We start from the raw sequence: 20,090 nt of genomic DNA on the forward strand, positions 1-20,090 counted from the left end.
TTCTTCTGTTCACAAACACATTTTATAACCACAGGGAACCATCAAATCCAAGTCACTTATATTATTGTTACTTCCAAACTATTGCTTGGAGAATGAAATGCCAGATTTATCTGGTAAAGCATAATTTCTAAAGAGGTTTCCTATCTTCTCTGCATTTGAGAAGAAAGCACTGTCTGATATCATTGAATAACATCTGTTACAGCTTTCAGAGTACTTAAATAGCTAAAACCATAGAGTCCGTACAGTGTGAAAACAGGCCCTTCAGCCCAACAAGTCCACACTGACCCTCCGAAGAGTAACCTACCCAGACCCATTCCCCCTATCCTATGACTAGTGCACCTAACCTACACATCCCTGAACAACTTAGCATGGCCAATTCACCTGAGCTACACATCTTTGGATTCATCAGGATTCATTCCTGATGAAGGGCTTTTGCCTGAAACGTTGGTTTTCCTGCTCCTCGGATGCTGCCTGACCTGCTGTGCTTTTCCAGCACCACTCTAATCTAGACTCTGATATCCAGCATCTGTAGTCCTTACTTTTGCCCTATACGTCTTTGGGCTGTGGGAGGAATCACACACAGATACGGGGAGAATGTGCAAACTCCTCACAGACAGGGACCTAGGGCTGGAATCAAACCTGGGTCCCTGGCATTGTGTGGAAATAGTGCTAACCACTGAGCCACCATGCCACCCCAAATGTAATTTAAAGTTTAAGTTGTCAGTGTTTTTGAACCTTTTCCAAAGTTTGAATATGGCATCGAAGTGAAAGGCAACTTTGTTAGCAATTATTGGTCTTCAGTCATTTTACAATAGTTTGTGCTTTTTGTCAAAGTTTTGATAGCTTGGACATCTTATGGATCAATGCTTCTGTTACCTTTAATGATAAAAAAAAGTATACTTCCCCTGTTTGTATAGCTTGGACATATCTCATATCTTATTTGCAAATGTTGATTAAAACAATTGTTTTCATCAGTCAAAAATATTAGAGCTTCTTATAATATTTCATTTTATTACCCTTTGACTAGAATTGCTTCCACATTTTCTTCCAAATATAATAGATGAATTTGTACCACATTGGTATTAGATATAAAAGATGTACAGTTTAATTTCAAAGATACATCTGGTCTCCCTTTTTTCTACAACTGCAATATTTATTGTGAGGCAGTTTCATAAACACAGAAGAACAAAATAGTCACCATTCCCCTGACTAATTTTATCTTTTTGTACATGACCATTCTCCTGACTAACAATAAAACTATCATCTTAGTAGTATCTATACATAACATAAATACTAATGCTTGTCACCAATTAAGATATATTGTAGAAAATTGTGTAAGAGCAACTAATTCTCAAAAAAGTACTTTGTCTTCAAAGGTTTTTTCTTTGCCTTCTCGTCCTCTAGAAATGAATGGCAACATTGTGTGTGCCTTGCTAACTAACAACTGAGCTTGTATATTAATTTTAAGGGAATCCTAAGTTTCTTTGTGCTTCAGATTTCCAAAGCCTTTCCACATTTAGAAAATATTCTGCACATTTATTCCTCCTACCAAAGTGCATTGTCTCACACTTCCTCACATTGTATTCTATCTGCCACTTCTTTTCCTATTCTCCTAGCCTGTCCAAGTTCTTTTTCAGCCTCCCCACTTTAAAAACACTACCTATCCCTCCAGATGTGTCATCTGTAATCTCTGCAGCAATGCCCTTAGTTCATTCTTGCATTCTGTGTAAGATGAATAGTTGTGATCCCTACACTGACCCCATGAGTCACTGGCTGCCATCCTGAAAAGGAGCTCTTTATCTCCACTCTCTGCTTTCTGCCAGTCAGCCAATCTTCTATCCTTGCCATGACCTTGATTCTAATACAATGGACTCTTATGTTATTTAGCAGTCTCCCATGCAGCAGTTTGTCAAAGACCTTGTGGAAGTCCAAATTGATCAGATCCACTGACTCTTCTTTGGGAGAAAGTGAGGACTGCAGATGCTGGAGATCAGAGACAAGAGTGTGGTATTGGAAAACACAACAGGTCAGGCAGCATTCGAGGAGCAGGAGAGTCGACGTTTTGAGCATTAGCCCTTCATCAGGAATGAGTGTCTCTTCTTTGTCTAACTCAAAGAATTCTAACAGGCTTGTCAGGCATGATCTTCCTTGATAAAGCCATGCTCACTCAGCACATGAAGACTGGCCTAAAGTATCTATTCAGATCCTCCACCATTTCTTTGTTTCCCGTTCCTACTTCTTCAGCCAGATTTTCCAATAATCCAATGATCCCTTTTAGCTCTCTCTTGTTAGTTACATACCTAACAGAAATTCTTGCAATCTTCTTTCATATTATTAGTCAGCTTACTCTCATATTTCATCTTTGCAATTACTCTCATATTTCAACACACACACACACACACACACATATGCCAAACTAGTGTCTGGAACTGAATATTTGCAGAGTCCAGGATTAGATATTTAAAAATCTGGTTAAGAACCATTGGGCTCAATTTTAAGAGTCTGTGAAGTTTTAATTTTACTGTGTTGCAAATACTGATTTGGGTTGGCTGTCGGTCTCCATGTTGTATTAATGAAATTTGAATTTAGTCTGGTTGATGGATGAAAATTTTCAAGAGTCCAGTCGAAAGGAAAATGCACAAAAAGAATGTCATATGCATGGATTTGAAAGAAGACAAACAGTAAGCTGCTTAACAAGTAGGAAGTGCAAAAAAATCAGAAATAAATAAGACTTTTATTCATTCATGGAATATGGATTTTGTTTTGTCAAGGCTAACATGTATTGCCCATCTCATGAAGGGCATAGATAAGGTGAATAACAAAGGTGTTTTCTCTTGGGTTGGGGAATTCAAATCTAGAGGGCATATGATGAAAGGTGAAAGACTTAGAAAGGGACCTGTAGAGCAACTTTTTCACACAGAGGGTGGTTGATATGTGGAATGAACTGCCAGAGGAAGTGATAGATGGAGGTAGTTGTAACATTGAAAAGACATTTGGCCAGGTACATGAATAGGAAAGATTTAGAGGTATATGGACTAAACACAGGCAAATGGTATTAGGTTAGTTTAGGAAATGTTGCTGGCCACATTTACAGTTTGGATCAAATGGTCTCTTTCCATGTTGTAGACTCTATCTCAAATTAAATTTGAGAAGCTGCTGACTTTGACCCAGAGACACTGAAGGAGTGGTGATATATTTCCAAATCAGAACAGTGAGCGGCTGAAAGGGGAACTGGCTGGATCCTCTGGATGGAAATGGTCATGGATTAGGAAGGTTCTGTTTAAGAAGCTAGATTGAATTTCCTGAAGATGCTACGCACTGTTGCTGTTGAATGTCAGAGGTGATTTTGAATGTGGTGGCAATCAAATGGCTTGCGTTGTCATGGATGCAGTCAAGATTCTTGAGCATTGTTGCAGCTTCGCTTATCCAAGCAAGTGGGGAGTATTCAATAACATTCCTAAATTGTGGTCTTGTAGATGGTGGATTGGCTTTGGTGAGTCAGGAGGTGAGTTCCTCCTTGTAGGATTTGTAGCCACTTTCCGGTAGCCACTATTTTCATGTGTCTCGCCAAGTTCAACTTTGGTCAATGGGATCTCCATTGTGTGGAGTGGTGATGATGATGATGATGAGATTGAATGTCAAAAGCAGATGGCTAGATTCTCTCTTTTTGGAGATATTTCTTCCTACTCATCAGCTCAAGCCAGGATATTGTCTAGGTCTTGCCGCATGTATATGTGGACTTCTTCAGGGGTCATGAATGTTGCTGAACATTATGCAATCATCAGCAAACATACCCATTTCTGTGCGGATGATGCAGGGAAGGTCATTGATGGAGCAACTAATGATGCTTGGGCCTCAGATACTATCCTCCGGAACTCCTGCAGGCTATCACAGAGCTGAAATCAACTACCATTCTTTTCCTTTGTGTCAGGTATGTCTCCAACAGCAGACAAATTTCCTTCTGATTTCCATTGACTCGAGCTTTTTCTCGGGATGCATATATTGTTTTATTATCGAGGGCAGTCATTGTCACCCATCTTACCTGTTAAAGTGAAAAGATAATAAGGTTTATTTTTGCAGAAAAATCAAGAGTTTTGTCAAATTGGTTGGCCATTGTGTATCCAAGGTGCCACTGACAAGTCAAGTCTAGTTTCCTTTGCAGAATGTATGGATTATTTGCATTTAGATATAGAAAACAATTTTTAAATGTATAAAACTAAGAGTTTTAAAGAAAAAAAACGATAAAGTGTTCATTTGGTAAAGTGTACTTTGGTTAGCAGAAAATTTTATTCAACAAGCTTTGAAAAGGAAACTCCAAGATGATTGGGTGATTCCTCTTGATGCTGAAAATGTGTTGCTGGAAAAGCGCAGCAGGTCAGGCAGCATCCAAGGAGAAGAGAATTGACGTTTCGGGCACAAGCCCTTCCGTCGATTCTCCTGTTCCTTGGATGCTGCCTGACCCGCTGCGCTTTTCCAGCAACACATTTTCAGCTCTGATCTCCAGCATCTGCAGCCCTCACTTTCTCCTCGAAGATGATTCCTCTTGATGCTAACTTGTATTTTTTGGGTGGGGTATTTGACAAACTCCACCTATTAGAAATTGACTGGAAGAAACAGGACAAAACTGGAAAAGCGGCATAAATATTTTTGCCCTAATTCTTTTATAGTTTACAGGGGTTCCGTAGCTGAAGTTATGACAGACGTAGAAGATTAACCTAAGGATATACCTTTATTCTGGAGTAAATCCATCTGTACTTCTCTCTGCTCAAGGAAGGCAGCCAGTATAATCAAATACCCTCCCACCCAAATTATAATCCTCTCTTCCTACCCCTTCAGGTGGGATGAAGATACAATAGCTTAAACACAGATACTTTCTTCCCTGCTGTCATTAGACTTCTGAATGGACCACTCAAATTTTATACTTCATGTTGATCTCGCTCTTTGTGCACCTTCTCTGCAACCTTAACATTGTAATGCTCACCCTGTTCTGCAATCCTGATGCAGTTTGTATCACGGGGTCTGTCTGTACTGCACACAAAACAAAACTTCTCACTGTACCAAGGTATATGTGACAATAATAAATCAAATCAAATCAAATCAATAAATAGGTGACCCTATTCTCAAATTCATAGACAAACTGGCAACTGAGATATCAAAATTGACATGATAGGTTCTGTTGGTCCATTCTGCTTCATAAGGAGTGATTCTTCTGTGCACATGAACAAATTGCAGTTGGATGGAGTTACAATACAGGTCAGCTGTGATCTAATTGAATATTAGAATGGGCAAGAGGATGAATGAAGAATTCTGAATGCAGTGTCATTCTCAATGCTGTGCCAGCACCAGACAAAAGAGAAGAGCAAATGAAGTGACTCTACCTATCCGTTGGAAGTGTTTAGATTAGATTAGATTCCCTACAGTGTGGAAACAAGCCCTTAGGCCCAACCATCCACACCGACCCTCCGAAGAGTAACCCACTCAGACCCATTTCCCTCTGACTAATGCACGTAACACTATGGGCAATTTAGCCTGGCCAATTCATCTGACCTGCACATCTTTGGACTATGGGAGGAAATCGTAACACCTGGAGGAAACCCATGCAAACATGGGGAGAATGTGCAAACTCCACACAGACACTCGCCCAAGGCTGGAATCAAACCTGGAACCCTGGTGCTGCGAGGCAGCAGTGCTAACCACTGAGCCACCGTGCCGCCCCCATGGTTCTTAGCAGAATAGTGACAGGAGTACATTGCCATTTAATAGGGGCTGCAAACTGCATTCTGACAGTCTCAGAGAAGCAGTTGTTGAGGACAAGGTTCCTGCCCAGGGCAGACATTTTCCGGTAAGGTCAAATCAAACTTGCAGCCTCGCAACTTCCAGGAAACCATATGGGGTTTTTGCAACTCACAGAGACAGGATAATTGGAACTACTTTATTTTCAAGTAGCCAGAAAGTTTAAGGAAAATGCCACAAATTGTGTATTAATTTGATAATGTTTCACTTGCACATTTAATGTGCTGGAAAGATAAGTGAAACTAATTTGTTCTCAGTCAACTGAACTGCTATAATATCTTATAGTCCCCATAGGGATGGTTCCTGGGATGAGTGGGATCTCATTGAAATGTATAAAAATCTGACAAGGCTGGTTGCAAGGGTGATGTTTCCCAAGATACAGAACGAAGGGCCTTGGGCCCAGGTTAGGCAATCGGCCATTTTGGATTGAGATGAAAAGAAATTTCTTCATTCAGAGGGTGGTAAACCTATAAAATTCTCTTCTATTGAAAGCTGGGGAGATGAAATCACTGAGTATACTTAAGAAAGAAATAGATAGATTTCTTTAAACTAAAGATGTCGAGAGATGCAGGGTGAGTGGGACTAAGACGTTGAGATAGAAGATCAACTCGGATTATGTCAAATGGCAGAGCATGCTCAACAGAGCCAAACAGCTACTTAGAACATAAAAACAGAAGAGGAGCAAGCCATTTAGTCCCTCATGTCGGCCCTGCTTCTCATTAAGACCTTAGCTGATCTGCCCCAGGTTTCAACTCTTCATTCATGCCAGCTCCTCATATTATTCTACTATATTACACTCATCACTATTTCAAAAAGTGATCTACATTCTCCTTAAATATCTTCAAAGATCTAGCCTCCAGAACTCTCTGTGGGAGAGAATTCCAAATATTTACTACCCTTTTCAGTAATAAAATTTCTTTGCCTCGATCTGCTTATTCTGTAACTATGTCCTGAGGTTTAAGAATTTCCCTCAAGTGGAACCATCCTTTCAACATCTATTTCTGCTTCTATTTTCTGTATTTTGATTGTATAATCACTGAAAATAAGTCAAAAGTTGTTTTGGAGTTTCAGAGCCATGAGGTCATGCGGCCGCACTTGGAGTATTGCATACAGTCTGGTCACCGCACTATATGAAGGATGTGGAAGCTTTGGAAAGGATTCAGAGGAGATTTATTTGGATGGTGCCTGGTATGGAGGATAGGTCTTACGAGGTAATGCTGGGGGACTTGAGGCTGTTTTTGTTAGAGAGAAGAAGGTTGAGAGGTGACTTAATTGAAACATATAAGACAATCTGAGGGTTAGATAGGGTGGGCAGTGAGAGCCTTTTTCCTTGGATGGTGATGGCTAGCATGAGGGGATGGAGCTTTAAATTGAGGGGTGATGGATATAGGACAGACGTCGGGGGTAGTTTCTTTACTCAGAGAATAGGAAGGGCATGAAACGTACTGCCTGCAACAGTAGTAGACTTGCCAACATTAAGGGCATTTAAATGGTCATTGGATAAACATATGGATGAAAATGGAATAATGTAGGGCAGATGGGCTTTAGATTGGTTTCACAGGTTGGCGCAACATCGAGGGCCTATGCTGTGCTGTAAAGTTCTATGTTCTATATTCTAAAAGTACATGGGATTTTGTAAATAGAGGCATAGAGAAACAAAACTGACAAAATTGCAAACCTTTAGAAAACATTGGTTCAGCATCAACTGAAGTATGTTTTATGTTCTTATGTAAAGTATGGGATGGTTTAAACTAAAATGTAGGGGAATGGGAACCTATGCAGGGCGACAGAAGAGAGGGATGTCAATCCAATGGGCTGCTTTGTTCTGATTTGTGTCAAGCTTATTGAATGATCTTGGAGTTGAACTCAAGAAGTGAGCACAAGATAATCCATTTCATTCCTGACTTTTTTGCTTGCAGCTGAGGGACTAACCTTGGGGAGATGCACAGCGTGTTACCCATTGCAGAATTCCCGGAATTTCACAAGTTCATGTGGACACTGTATTTATATTGCTGAACCAGTTTCTGGTCAATAGTAACCCAGAGGAGAAAGTGAGGACTGCAGATGCTGGAGATCAGAATCGAGAGTGTGCTACTGGAATAGCACAGCAGGTCAGGCAGCATCCGAGGAGCAGGAGAATCGGTGTTTCAGGCATAAGCCCTTCATCAGGAATCCACTTGTGCTGACTGATTATTGACTAAGGAGACGTGGGTTCAAATCCCATCGCTGCCACTTGTGCTGACTGACTATCAAGTGTATCTGGTAGTGTGGCTGAGCAGTCTAAGGCACTGGATTCAGGTTCCAGTCTCTAAGGAGATATGGATCAGAATCCCACTGCTGCCATTTGTGCTGATTGATTATTAATAGCAACCCATAGCATGATAATGAGCAAAATCAGTGATGGTTGAAAATCATGGGGTGATAGTTAGGTTCTCTTTTGTTAGGATGTTGATTAGTATGAGAATCAAAGGTTACAGGGAAAGGGCGGGAGGTCATCATGAGGAATGTCAGATGAGCCATGATCTTACTGAATGACTGAGCAGGCTTGTCGGGAGGAATGCCTATTCCTGCTCCTCTTTCTTCCGTCTAATTTGCTGGAGGCCTGAATCAAAAACAGAAACTGCTAGAGAAACTCAGCAAGTTTGCCAGTATCTGTGGAGAATAAACAGAGTTGGCGTTTTGTGTCCCATGACCTTTCTTCAGAGAAAAAAGCCCGAAAGATTTGTCTCACCCATTGGAGGGTTAGTGCAGACTCAATGGGCCAAATGGTATCTTTCTATACTGTAGAGATTCTGTGATTCTGAATCAGTACAGTCCATTGTTATACAAAGTAAAGCAAAGGAGTCCTCACTCCCACCATCCCACAATCTGACATGCTCAGTTCAGCTTTGGAAGCTACCTCCAATTATTTGACCATAGAAACCATGACAGGTGCTAACTTCTGAGATCCAGTTTTCAAGCCATTGTCTTCAGTAAGAGAATGTTCGAGCAAGTGTGTAACATTAGCAGACCGATCATACTTCCATTTTGTTCAGTATCTTTTATATTGATCTGTCTTTAATCTTTGTTTCTGTATTTTAGTTGGTAACTGTATCATTTTTTAATTAATCACTTTTCAGCAATAGTTTACAATAAACAAACATCTGACCTCCTTTAATAATTAAGCATTGCATGGTTGCTGGTTATTTTTAAATTACAATACTTGAAAAAGCAAAGGAGGCTCATGTAGTTATGTACATTTACAGTTCGTGAATCATTCTGAGGACACACCTGGTCTGGTAATGACATAATACTGCATAAACTGTCAGTAAATCTCCAGTAATGTTACCCTGAACTTCAATGGACTTGATATTATTACACTTCACTGGATATGTAATTACATTCATGATGTTTTTCCCTTTCTTTCAGGACTCCCTGATACTTCCAGTGTGGACGGTGCTTTGGTTACTGGATGTAGATCTAACTGACCTGCTCTGTCTGGGGGTGTACTCTGAGAATATCTACTTTACTTGGACCTGTGTTGGAGCAAAAATCAACAAAAACATATCTGCTCACCCTTTACTGTCAATTGCAACTCCATTGCCAGCAGCAAACTTGAGATCATCCCTTAAGTAATCCATCATAGCACTGTCTGTAGGTGTCTGAAAAAATGCGTGACTTTCAAACAACCAGTAAGAGATGAGACCAAATGAGATGGTGTACGTCAGTAGTCTCTTCAACACTGTTGCTTTTATCAGGATTGGCTCACAGTTCAAAGGAAAATGCTCCTGCCCAGAAAAGCAATTCCTCTTTAGTTTGTGGTTTTTGATTTTGTAAGCTTCCTTTAATTAGCGGCACAAGAAAGTTAAGGCATGAACATGAACTCATAGTCCAGACTGAACTTGCACATAATACTGAGAATGAGTTACTTTGCTGGGGATACCCTCCATGTTTAAACATTATCCTGTCTGCTGGTTCAAGACCATTTTGAAACTGACATGGCTCCATTTGAGAATAAGCTGTGAGATACTCAGTGTGCTGATTAATATTTGCCAAATAGTTAATTGATAAAGAAATTAATCAGTTGTTCACCTCATGATTAATTTGAATTACCTCTTGTAGCTAAATTCACTACATTCATTCAACCAATGGTAATTTCCAAAGGCATAATTCATTCTGCATTTAAGTTGAACATATGACATTTTGAAAACACTTCCTTTTACATGTGTGTCTTGTCTGGAATCAAAATTTATCATATTGTTCCCCGATCAAACTTAATCTTTGGAAACACCTTCAAATTATGCAACATTGCAGACTTTTTCTTCTTCTTTAAACAATCCTTAAGCATTTAAAACCAAAGCTGGGATGTACCTGACAAATAGCATCTGAGGAATTTCTTGTCAGCTTTTCAAAGTGCCTTACATGATGGACTAAGGATCTTGACCATTTAAATAAGAGCAAAATACAGCAAATGCTGGAAATCTGATATAAAAGCAGTAAGTGCTGAACACACATGGCAGATCTGGTAGCATCTGTGGAGAGAGAAACAGAGTTAATGCTTCAGGGGCAGCACAATGGGTCAGTATTTAGCACTGCTGCCTCACAATACCAGGGACCTGGGTTCTATTCCATCCTTGGGCGACTGTCTGTGTGGATTTGCACTTTCTCCCCATGTCTGCATGGGTTTCCTCTGGATGCTCCGGTTTTCTCCCACAATCCAAAGATGTACAAAATTAAAAATCACACAACACCAGGTTATAGTCCAACAGGTTTAATTGGAAGCACACTAGCTTTCGGAGCGATGCTCCTTCATCAGGTGATAGTGGAGGGCTCGATCGTAACACAGAATTTATAGCAAAAATTTGCAGTGTGATGTAACTGAAATTATACATTGAAAAATTGATTGTCTGTTAAGCCTTTCATCTGTTGGAATACAGTGATAGTTTCACTTCTTTCATGTGTAAATCACAAAACCTTTTTTTTAAAGTTGCATTCTCGGGTTAGCTGTTAACAATGGTGATAGCTAGACAATATGTTGAAGGTGTTAGCCCCCTGTGTTCTCTGTCTATGCCATGATGTTTCGATTGATTCTAATCTAAAAAGTGAGATAACAAAGTTTTACATAAATTCATGCAGTTTTTGAGCTCAGAGTTCTACATGAATGTATGCAGTTTTTGAGCAAAGTGCAATGTAACTCTGCAAGTACAAATTCACCCCACAAAATATATGTGTGCATGTGGGTCTTTGTCTGTCTGTGTGTGTCTGTCTGTCTGGGGTGGGGATTGTGAGTGTGAGAAAGTGTGTGTGTGTGTGTGTGTGTAGTGAGTGCAGAGTGTCTTAAATCAGTGAGGGGGTGCATATGTGAGTGTGGGAGTGTGTGTGTCTATAAGGGTGTGTGTGGGTGTCTGTGTGCGTGTCTGTGTGTACCTGTGTCCGTGTGTATGTGAGTGTGTGTGTGTAGGAATATCTGTGTGTATGTGTAGTGCAATGGTGATCACCTGTAATTTGACATGAAGTCAAGGTCCCGGTTGAAACAGACACCCACACACACCCTTATAGACACACACACTCCCACACTCACACATGCACCCCCTCACAGACTTAAGACACTCTGCACTCACTCTACACACACACACACTCTCACACTAACAATCCCCACCCCAGACAGACACACACACACACAGATAGACAAAGATCCACATGCACACATATATTTTGTGGGGTGAATTTGTACTTGCAGAGTTACATTGCACTTTGCTCAAAAACTGCATACATTCATGTCGAACTCTGAGCTCAAAAACTGCATGAATTTATGTAAAACTCTGTTATCTCACTTTTTAGATTAGAATCAATCTAAACATCAGGTCATAGACAGAGAACACAGGGGGCCAACACCTTCAACATATTGTCTAGCTATCACCATTGTTAACAGCTAACCCAAGAATGCAACTTTAAAAAAAAGGTTTTGTGATTTACACATGAAAGAAGTGAAACTATCACTGTATTCCAACAGATGAAAGGCTTAACAGACAATCAATTTTTCAATGTATAATTTCAGTTACATCACACTGCAAATTTTTGCTATAAATTCTGTGTTACGATCGAGCCTTCCACTATCACCTGATGAAGGAGCGTCGCTCCAAAAGCTAGTGTGCTTCCAGTTAAACCTGTTGGACTATAACCTGGTGTTGTGTGATTTTTAACTTTGTACACCCCAGTCCAACACAGCCATCTCCAAATCAATCCAAAGATGTGCAGGTTAGGTGAATTAGCCGTGCTAAATTGCCCATTGTGTTCAGAGATGTGTGGGTTAGGTGCATTAGTTAGGGTAAATGTAGAGTAAGGGGGTAGGGGAATGGCTCTGGTTGGGTTACTCTTCAGAGGGTCAGTGTAGACTTGTTGGACCAAATGGCTTGGTTCCACACTGTAGATATTCTAAGGTTCTTACATTCTGAGATAATGACCTAGGCAACTTCTCGGTTGTTAGCTATGGCTAATAAATTCTTGCCAGGGACACTACATGCTGTGAGTTAATTTTAAAGAACTGTTATCATTTATTTGTCCTTTTGTTTGCTATCTGATCTCAGTGTGGAAGTTTAAGCAGGTGACAGAATCATTTATATGACATACTCATTTTGACCTGTGATATGTATAAACAATATAATGTAATGGGACAAACTGGCCAGATGGCTTAAAATAGAAATCTAAACAAGCAATTAGCTATTTAGACATACAAGTTCACTTGCTGTATCCTATACAAATCAATGATATAGACCAAATTGGGGAGGCTTCTTGTCTGGCAATGGTAGTGACCCTACCTCTGGACAAGGAGACCAAAGTTCAAAACCCACCTCTACAGATTGATCTAGAAAATCTCTGAGAGGTGGTTTCTTGTGGCCCCGTGATAGTGTCCATACTTCTGAGCAGGGACACTCTGGTTCAAGTCCCACTTGTTCCAGCGGAGTGGAATAACATCTCTGAACTGGTTCATTGGAAAATATCAACAGCAAATTGGGGAGGGTTCTTGGGATGAAATGATAGCATCTCTACCTCTGGATCAGGAGGTTCAACTTCACCTGATCCAAAGTTGTATCATAAAACCCCTGAGCAGGTTGGTTAGAAAATATCTATAGCAGTTTGGAAGGCTCATGCCCCTACCTTTGAGTCAGAAGATATCTGTTCAAGTTCCTACCTGTCCCAAAGATGTGTAATAACATCTCTGAACAGGTTAATTCACATTTCTGTGTCAAATTGGGAGGGTTTAGTGATGCAGTGGTAGCGTCTCTACTTGTGAGTCAGGAGGCCATGCGTTCAAGTTCCACTTGCTTCAGACATATTCAGACCTGAATAGGTTGGTTCGAAAATATCCAGACTGATTAACTTGGCAACGTATCAATATTCTGCCTCTACTTTGGTTTGTTACAATATAGATACATGGTCATATTCCATCAACATTTAAGGGTGTGATAAACAATGTAGTAATGATTAGATAATCTGCCTCTTGTGACGTTGATTGAGGGATAGATATTGGGAACCCCTGCCCTGCTTTGAAATAATGCCCTGGGACATTTGCATTTGCATGCACACCACAGTTATGGCTTTGAGTTAATATCTCAACCCATTGCCAGTGTAGGCAGAAGAGCAAGAACTAACTCCCCACACCCATCCACCTCATATGCATTTACCAGGAACATATTTCCTCATCCGCCCGTTTACCAGAATATCTGGGCTATTGAAACACATAAATCAGGTTTACAAAAATTGCGACATTTTTGAAGTCATGCAGCTGCCATCTGTTCAAACAACCAGATGTTGTGCAACAACACCCAGGAACTATCTGTATCTCAGTCATAGAAACTGATGTAAGTTTCAGCTGAGTGAAAATTCATTGCTCAGATTGGATGGTGAATTCAAAGGGGGTTACTACATTGTTGATCACACCCATAAATGTTGGCAGAATATGGGTGTTTTTTACGTGATGCAGTTCACATGAACAGACTGTCTCTTGTACAATGAAAAGAAGCTAATCCTAAGCAGTCAATACAATTGCTGCTACTGGCTTGTACACTTGGTGGCAGCACAGGCAGATAGTCGAGCTCAATTTGTTCAGGATTTTGGCATCCTTCTGTCATTTCAATGCTTTTTTGTAGCATTTATTATATTTGCCAACGTGTGATGACATGAAATCAGTCAGCAGACTTTCTGGCAAATAAACAGAAAATGCTGGAAAATCTCCACAGATGTGGCAGTGAAACGTTATATTTGCTTTCTCTCCACAGACATGTGGCAACATCTGTGGAAAGAAAGCAAAGTTAACATTTCAGATTCAGTGATTTTTCTTCATAACTGGCTATAACTCAGAAAATATTAGTATGTATGCCGGAGATGGGGTAGGGGAAGGGGAGAGGATTAAATGATATGTGGAGATGGAGCACAGAGAAAGAGAACAATTGGGTGGTCAGAGTTCAGCCAGGGGAGAATGAATAGCTCTTAATGTGGGCTATTAACAACTGACAACAGTTTGTGTGTGGTAGCAGTCCATGGGATGACATGGCCTGGTGTGTGAGCTTGGAGATAAAGACATGAGTGAAGGTGTACAGGCTGTATCGTTATTGAACTCGATATTGAAGCAGAAACTGAAATAATGTTCTTCCAGTTTCCACTGAGCTTCGCTGGAGCACTGCAGCAAGCCAGAGACAAGAGATGTTGGCCAGGGAACATGGTGGTGTTTGAAGTGACAGGCAACTGGAAGCTCAGGGCCATTTCTGTGGAAAGGACATTTCTGCGAACCTTCTGGCATTTGTTTATGGCCAACATAAGTATATTGCATTTTAACATATGAACAATGTGTTTAATGACAAAATCCCCATTATCATACAGCTGTCCTGATAACAAGACTAATGTAGTCTGTCCATACCTGACAGGTGGTGGTGATACAGTGGCTGAGCTGTTTCCTACAGGGTATTTTAAATCATCTCACTGTTCAATTTTTGGCTTTAAAAAGGTTGCTGTATCTGGGGGTATTATCATCTGCCTCCAGTGACATGTCCCTCCATCCCACCTAGTCAAACAGTCTTTTGCTCCTGTAAGATTTTGAGAGTAAAGAACAAAAAACAAAGAAAATTACAGCACAGGAACAGGCCCTTCTGCCTGTGCAAATCCAAATCCTTGATCTAAACCTGTCACCTATTTTCCAAGGATCTGCATCCCTCTGCTCCCTGCTCATTCATGTATCTGTCCAGGTACATCTTAAATGACACTCTTGTGCCCTCCTCTACCACCTCCACTGGCAATGCATTCCAGGCACTCACCACCTTCTGCATAAAGAACTTTCCATGCATATTTCCCTTAAACACTTTCCCTCTCACCTTGAACTTGTAATCCCTAGTAATTGAGTCTCCCACTCTGGGAGAAAGCTTCTTGCTATCCACCCTGTCTATACCTCTCATGATTTTGTAGACCTTGTTCAGGTCCCCACTCAACATTCGTCTTTCTAATTAAAATAATCCTAATCTACTCAACCTCTCCTCATAGCTAGCATTCTCCATACCAGGCAACATCCTGATGAGCCTCCTCTGAACACTTTCCAAAGCATCCACATTCTTCTGTTAATGTGGTGACCAGAACTGTATGCAGTATTCTAAATGTAGCAGAACCAAAGTCCTATACAACTGTAACATGACCTGCTAACTCTTGTACTCAATACCCCGTCTGATGAAGGAAAGCATGCCGTATGCTTTTTTGACTACTTTATTGACCTGTGTTGCTACCTTCAGGGTACAATGGACTTGAACACCCAGAGCTCTCTATAGATCAATTTTCCCCATGGCTTTTCCATTTACTGGACAGTTCACTGTTGAATTGGATCTTCCGAAATGTATCACCTCGCATTTGTCTGGATTGAACTCCATCTGTCATTTTTCTACCCAACTCTCCCAATATATCGATATTCTTCTGTATTTTCTGACAGACCCCTTCATTATCTGCTACTCCATCAATCTTAGTGCCAAGGGACAGCACGGTGGCTCAGTGGTTAGCACTGCTGCCTCACAGCGCCAGGGACCCGGGTTCGATTCCAGCCTTGGGCAACTGTGTGGAGTTTGCACATTCTCCCCGTGTCTGCGTGGGTTTCGTCTGGGTGCTCTGGTTTCCTCCCACAATCCAAAGGTGTGCTAGTCAGGTAAATTGGCCATGCTAAATTGCCCATAGTGCTCAGTGCATTAGTCAGGGGTAAATATAGCGTCTGGGTGGATTGCTGTTTGGAGGGTCGGTATAGACTTGCAGGGCTGAAGGGTTTGTTTCCACACTATAGGGAATCTAATCTGCAAACTTGTTAATCAGATCAGCTATACTTCCTCCAGATAATTTATGTATATCACAAACAACATAGATCCCTGTGTAACACCATTGGCCACAGTTCTCCAGTTTGAGAAACTTCCTTCGACTATTACTCTCAGTCTCCTGTTGCCCAGCCAGTTCTCTATCAATATATCCCTAGACCCCATGTGACTTCACGTTCTCCATCAGCTTACCATGGCGGAACCTTATCATCACCTCACTGAAGTTCATGTATATGATATCTGCAGCCCTTCCCTCATCAATCAACTTTGTCACTTCCTCAAAAAATTCTATTAAGGTGGTAATAATATTCCCTGTACATAACCATGCTGCCTATCACTGATAAACCCATTTTCTTCCAAATGTAAATAGAGCTTATCCTTCAGTATCTTCTCTAGCAGCTTCCCTACCACTGACGTCAGGCTCACCAATCTATAATTACTGGGATTATCCTTGCTACCCTTCTTAAACAAGGGGACAACATGAGTAACTCTCCAGTCCTCCGGAACCTCACCCGTGTTCAAGGATTCTGAAAACATATCAGCTAAGGCCACAGCTATTTCCTCTCTCCCTTCCCTCAGTAACCTGAGATAGATCCCATTCGGACCTGGGGATTTGTCCACCTTAATGCTTTTTAGAATAGCCACCAGCTCCCCCCCCCTCTTTATACCAACTTGATCTAGAGTAATTAATCATCTATTCCTAACCTCAACATCCGTCATGTCCCTCTCCTCAGTGAATACTGTCGTAAAGTACTCATCGAGAATCTCAACCATTTTCTTTGACTCCATACATAACTTCCCTCCTTTGTCCTTGAGTGGGCCGACCCTTTCTCGAGTTACCCTCTTGCTCCTTATATAAGAATAAAAGGCTTTGAGATTTTCCTTAACCCTGTTTGCTAAAGATATTTCATGACCCCTTTTAGCCCTCAATACAGACTGGTCCTAGTTTTCCAATATTCTTTCAAAGCTTTGTCTGTTTTCAGTTGCCTAGACCTTATGAATGCTCTTAGCTAGTCTCACAATTTCACCTGATATCCATGGTTCCTTAATCTTGCCATTTATATCCCTTATTTTCATAGGGACATGTCTGTCCTGCACTCTAATCAACCTCTCTTTATAAGCCTCCCACATATCAAATGTGGATTTACCCTCAAACAGATGCTCCCAATCCACATTCCCCAGCTCCTGCCAAAATTTGCTATAGTTGGCCTTTCTCCAATTTAGCTCTCTTCCTTTAGGGTCACTCTCATCTTTGTCCATTAATATTCTAAAAGTTACCAGAATTGTGATCACTATTCCCAAAGTAATTCCCTACTGAAACTTCAGTCACCTGGCCGGGCTCATTTCCCAACATCAGGTACAGTCTGACCCCTTACTGAATTGGCCTATTTACATACTGCTCTATAAAACCCTCCTGGATGCTCCTTCCAAATTATGCTCCATCTAAACCACCAACACTAAGTAAATCCCAGTCAATGTTTGGAAATTAAAACCTGCCATCACAACCACCCTTTTGTTCCTACATCTTTCCATAACATGTCTATATATTTGCACCTTTATCTCACATTCGCTGTTGGGAGGCCTGTAGTACAGACCTAACATTGTTACCGCGCCCTTCCTATTTCTGAGCTCTGCCCATGTTGCCTCACTGCTCAAGTCCTCCATAGTGTCCTCCTTCAGCACAGCTGTGATACCCTTTCTGTCCAGGAATGCAACTCCTCCACCCCTTCTACTTTCCTCTCTATCCCACCTGAAGCATCAGGGATATTTAGTTGCCAATCATGACCTTCCCTCACCCAAGTATCAGTAATAACAATAACATCATACTACCAGTACTAATCCAAGCCCTAAGTTCATCTGCCTTACCTATTACACTTCTCCCATTAAAACAAATGCACCTCAGATCACCTATCCATTTGCGTTCATCATCTGCTCCCGACCTACTCTTCCCTTTAATCATGCTGATTTCATTATCTCGTTCCTTACAGGCTTTAGTTACTATCTCCTTACCTTCCACTAACCTCCTCATTTGGGTCCGATTCCCCCTGTCACATTCGTTTAAACCCTTCACTACAGTGTTAGCAAAAGCACTCCCTCGGATATTGATTCCAGTCCGGCCCAAGCGTAGACTGTCCAATTTGTAATAGTCCCACCTCCCCCAGAGCTGGTCTGAATTTCCAGAAATCTGAACCCCTCCCTCTTGCACCATCTCTCAAGCCACACATTCGTCCTGCCTATTCTTTCATTTCTACTCTGACTAGCGTGTGGTACTGGTCGCAATCCTGAGATTACTACCTCTGAGGTCCTACTTTTTAACTTGGCTTCTAACTCCCTAAATTTTGCTTGTAGGACCTCATCCCATTTTTTACCTATATCATTGGTGCCTACATGCACCATGACAATTAGCTGTTCACCCTCCCCCTTGAGAATGTTCTGCAGTCAATCCGAGACATCCCTGACCTGTGCACCTGAGAGGCAACATACCATTCAGGAGTCATGTTTTTGACCACAGAAGCATCTATCTACTTCCCTTACAATTGAATCCCCTGTGTCTATAGCCCTTCCACTCTTTTTCCCAGCCTTCTGTACAGCAGAGCCAGACATGGTGCCATGAACCTGGCTATTGCTGCCTTCTCCTGGTGAGCCATATAGTATCCCAAACAGCAAACCTGTTTTGGATGGAGATGAACGCAGGGGATACCTGCACTACCTTCCTGCTCTTTCTCTGCCTTTTGGTCACCCATTCCCTTTCTCCCTCAGCAATCCCAATCTGCAGTGCATCCAACTCGCTAAATGTGATATCTACAATATCCTCAGCATCGCAGATGCTCCAAACTGAGTCCATCTGCAATTCCAGCACCATCATGAGGCTTAACAAGAGCTGCAGCTGGACACACTTCTGCACATGAAGGAGTCAGGAACATCAGCTGTGTTCCTGAGCTCCCACATTGAGCAAGGGAGCATAACACAGGTCTGCAACCCCCTGCCAGTTTTACTCTTAAGTTTAACTTAGTCTAACCATAATATCAAATAGTAGATAAATGAAATTAAAAATTACCAACCACACTACCAGCAAATGATGAAAAAGAAAAAGAAAAACCTTATCAACACAACCATAGGGTCTTTTTTTTTTAGTTAGAGGAGGCGGGCAGGTGGGAGACACTACACATGTAGTGTCTTGGGTCTATCCACTTCCCAAATATATCAGTTCACTCACCTTCCCAGTGTGCAATTTGACCGCTCTCACTCAGTTCCTCATTCTCATCGCTCCTGCTAATGCTGCAAAATGGAGGCCACTGATTCCATGAAGTAATTATTTAATTGGGAAATTTACCAGCCTGGCAGCCCCTGATCCTCACTGTCACCACTCCCACTGCTGTTGCTTATTACGAAATACAGGATTCTCCATTGCCTTGAAGAGACCTTTCAGGATTTAGCCTTATCCACCATTTGAAAAACCTACAGTTCAGTAGGTTTGAATTTGTGATTGGATTCAGTCGCAGTGAAAACTGTTTAGGCCCAGATCCTACAGTGTGTTCCGTGCTGGGTGACTCTGTAACAGGCAAACTAGCTTGCTCATGAACAGCTGCTCTTTCTGAAAAACAAAGTTATCAGTTTGTCTGGCTTAAAGGGGCCACGGTCATTTTTAATTACACTCATTAAATACGCTCTGTAAACTTCAAAGCCTTTCCGTCAGATATAAATGAATTAGTAAAGCTTTCAAACACCATTGTTCGAAGTCAGTGCAGCTTCTTTAATATCAGTTAAACAAGAACCAACAAATGTGAATTAGATTTAGGTTTCCTAATGCTAAGATCTATTAACCATATCTTTACAATAAAACACATGTAATTACAACTAACATCTGCTCCTTAGTGTTCTTGGGATTGGTTGATATATTTATGTGAATTGCCTGCAACAGTTTACATCATTGATAAGAGTATATAATGTTATTTGTACAGCTGTAACTTGTATCTA

At 41.2% G+C, this 20,090-nt stretch overlaps 1 long non-coding RNA gene across 3 annotated transcripts; it reads right to left on the reverse strand.

The window, feature by feature from the left end:
- Nucleotides 1–2,715: 2,715 nt before the first annotated feature.
- Nucleotides 2,716–19,786, reverse strand: LOC122540705 (uncharacterized). Of its 3 annotated transcripts, XR_006309385.2 has the most exons (4): nt 19,330–19,786; nt 14,690–14,855; nt 10,144–10,304; nt 2,716–4,042 (listed from the first exon to the last, which is right to left on the reverse strand). It is a non-coding gene; the product is annotated as an uncharacterized LOC122540705 (long non-coding RNA). The 3 variants fall into 3 exon arrangements; XR_006309384.2 differs by lacking the exon at nt 14,690–14,855 and having other exon boundaries at nt 19,330–19,692; XR_015752002.1 differs by lacking the exons at nt 14,690–14,855; nt 19,330–19,786 and adding an exon at nt 12,931–13,310.
- Between the last annotated feature and the right edge of the window lie 304 nt (nt 19,787–20,090).

The sequence above is a fragment of the Chiloscyllium plagiosum genome, unplaced genomic scaffold (genome assembly GCF_037043375.1).
Source record: "Chiloscyllium plagiosum isolate Xiang-an unplaced genomic scaffold, Cpla_swu_hap1 HiC_scaffold_29, whole genome shotgun sequence".
Lineage (NCBI taxonomy): Eukaryota > Metazoa > Chordata > Chondrichthyes > Orectolobiformes > Hemiscylliidae > Chiloscyllium > Chiloscyllium plagiosum.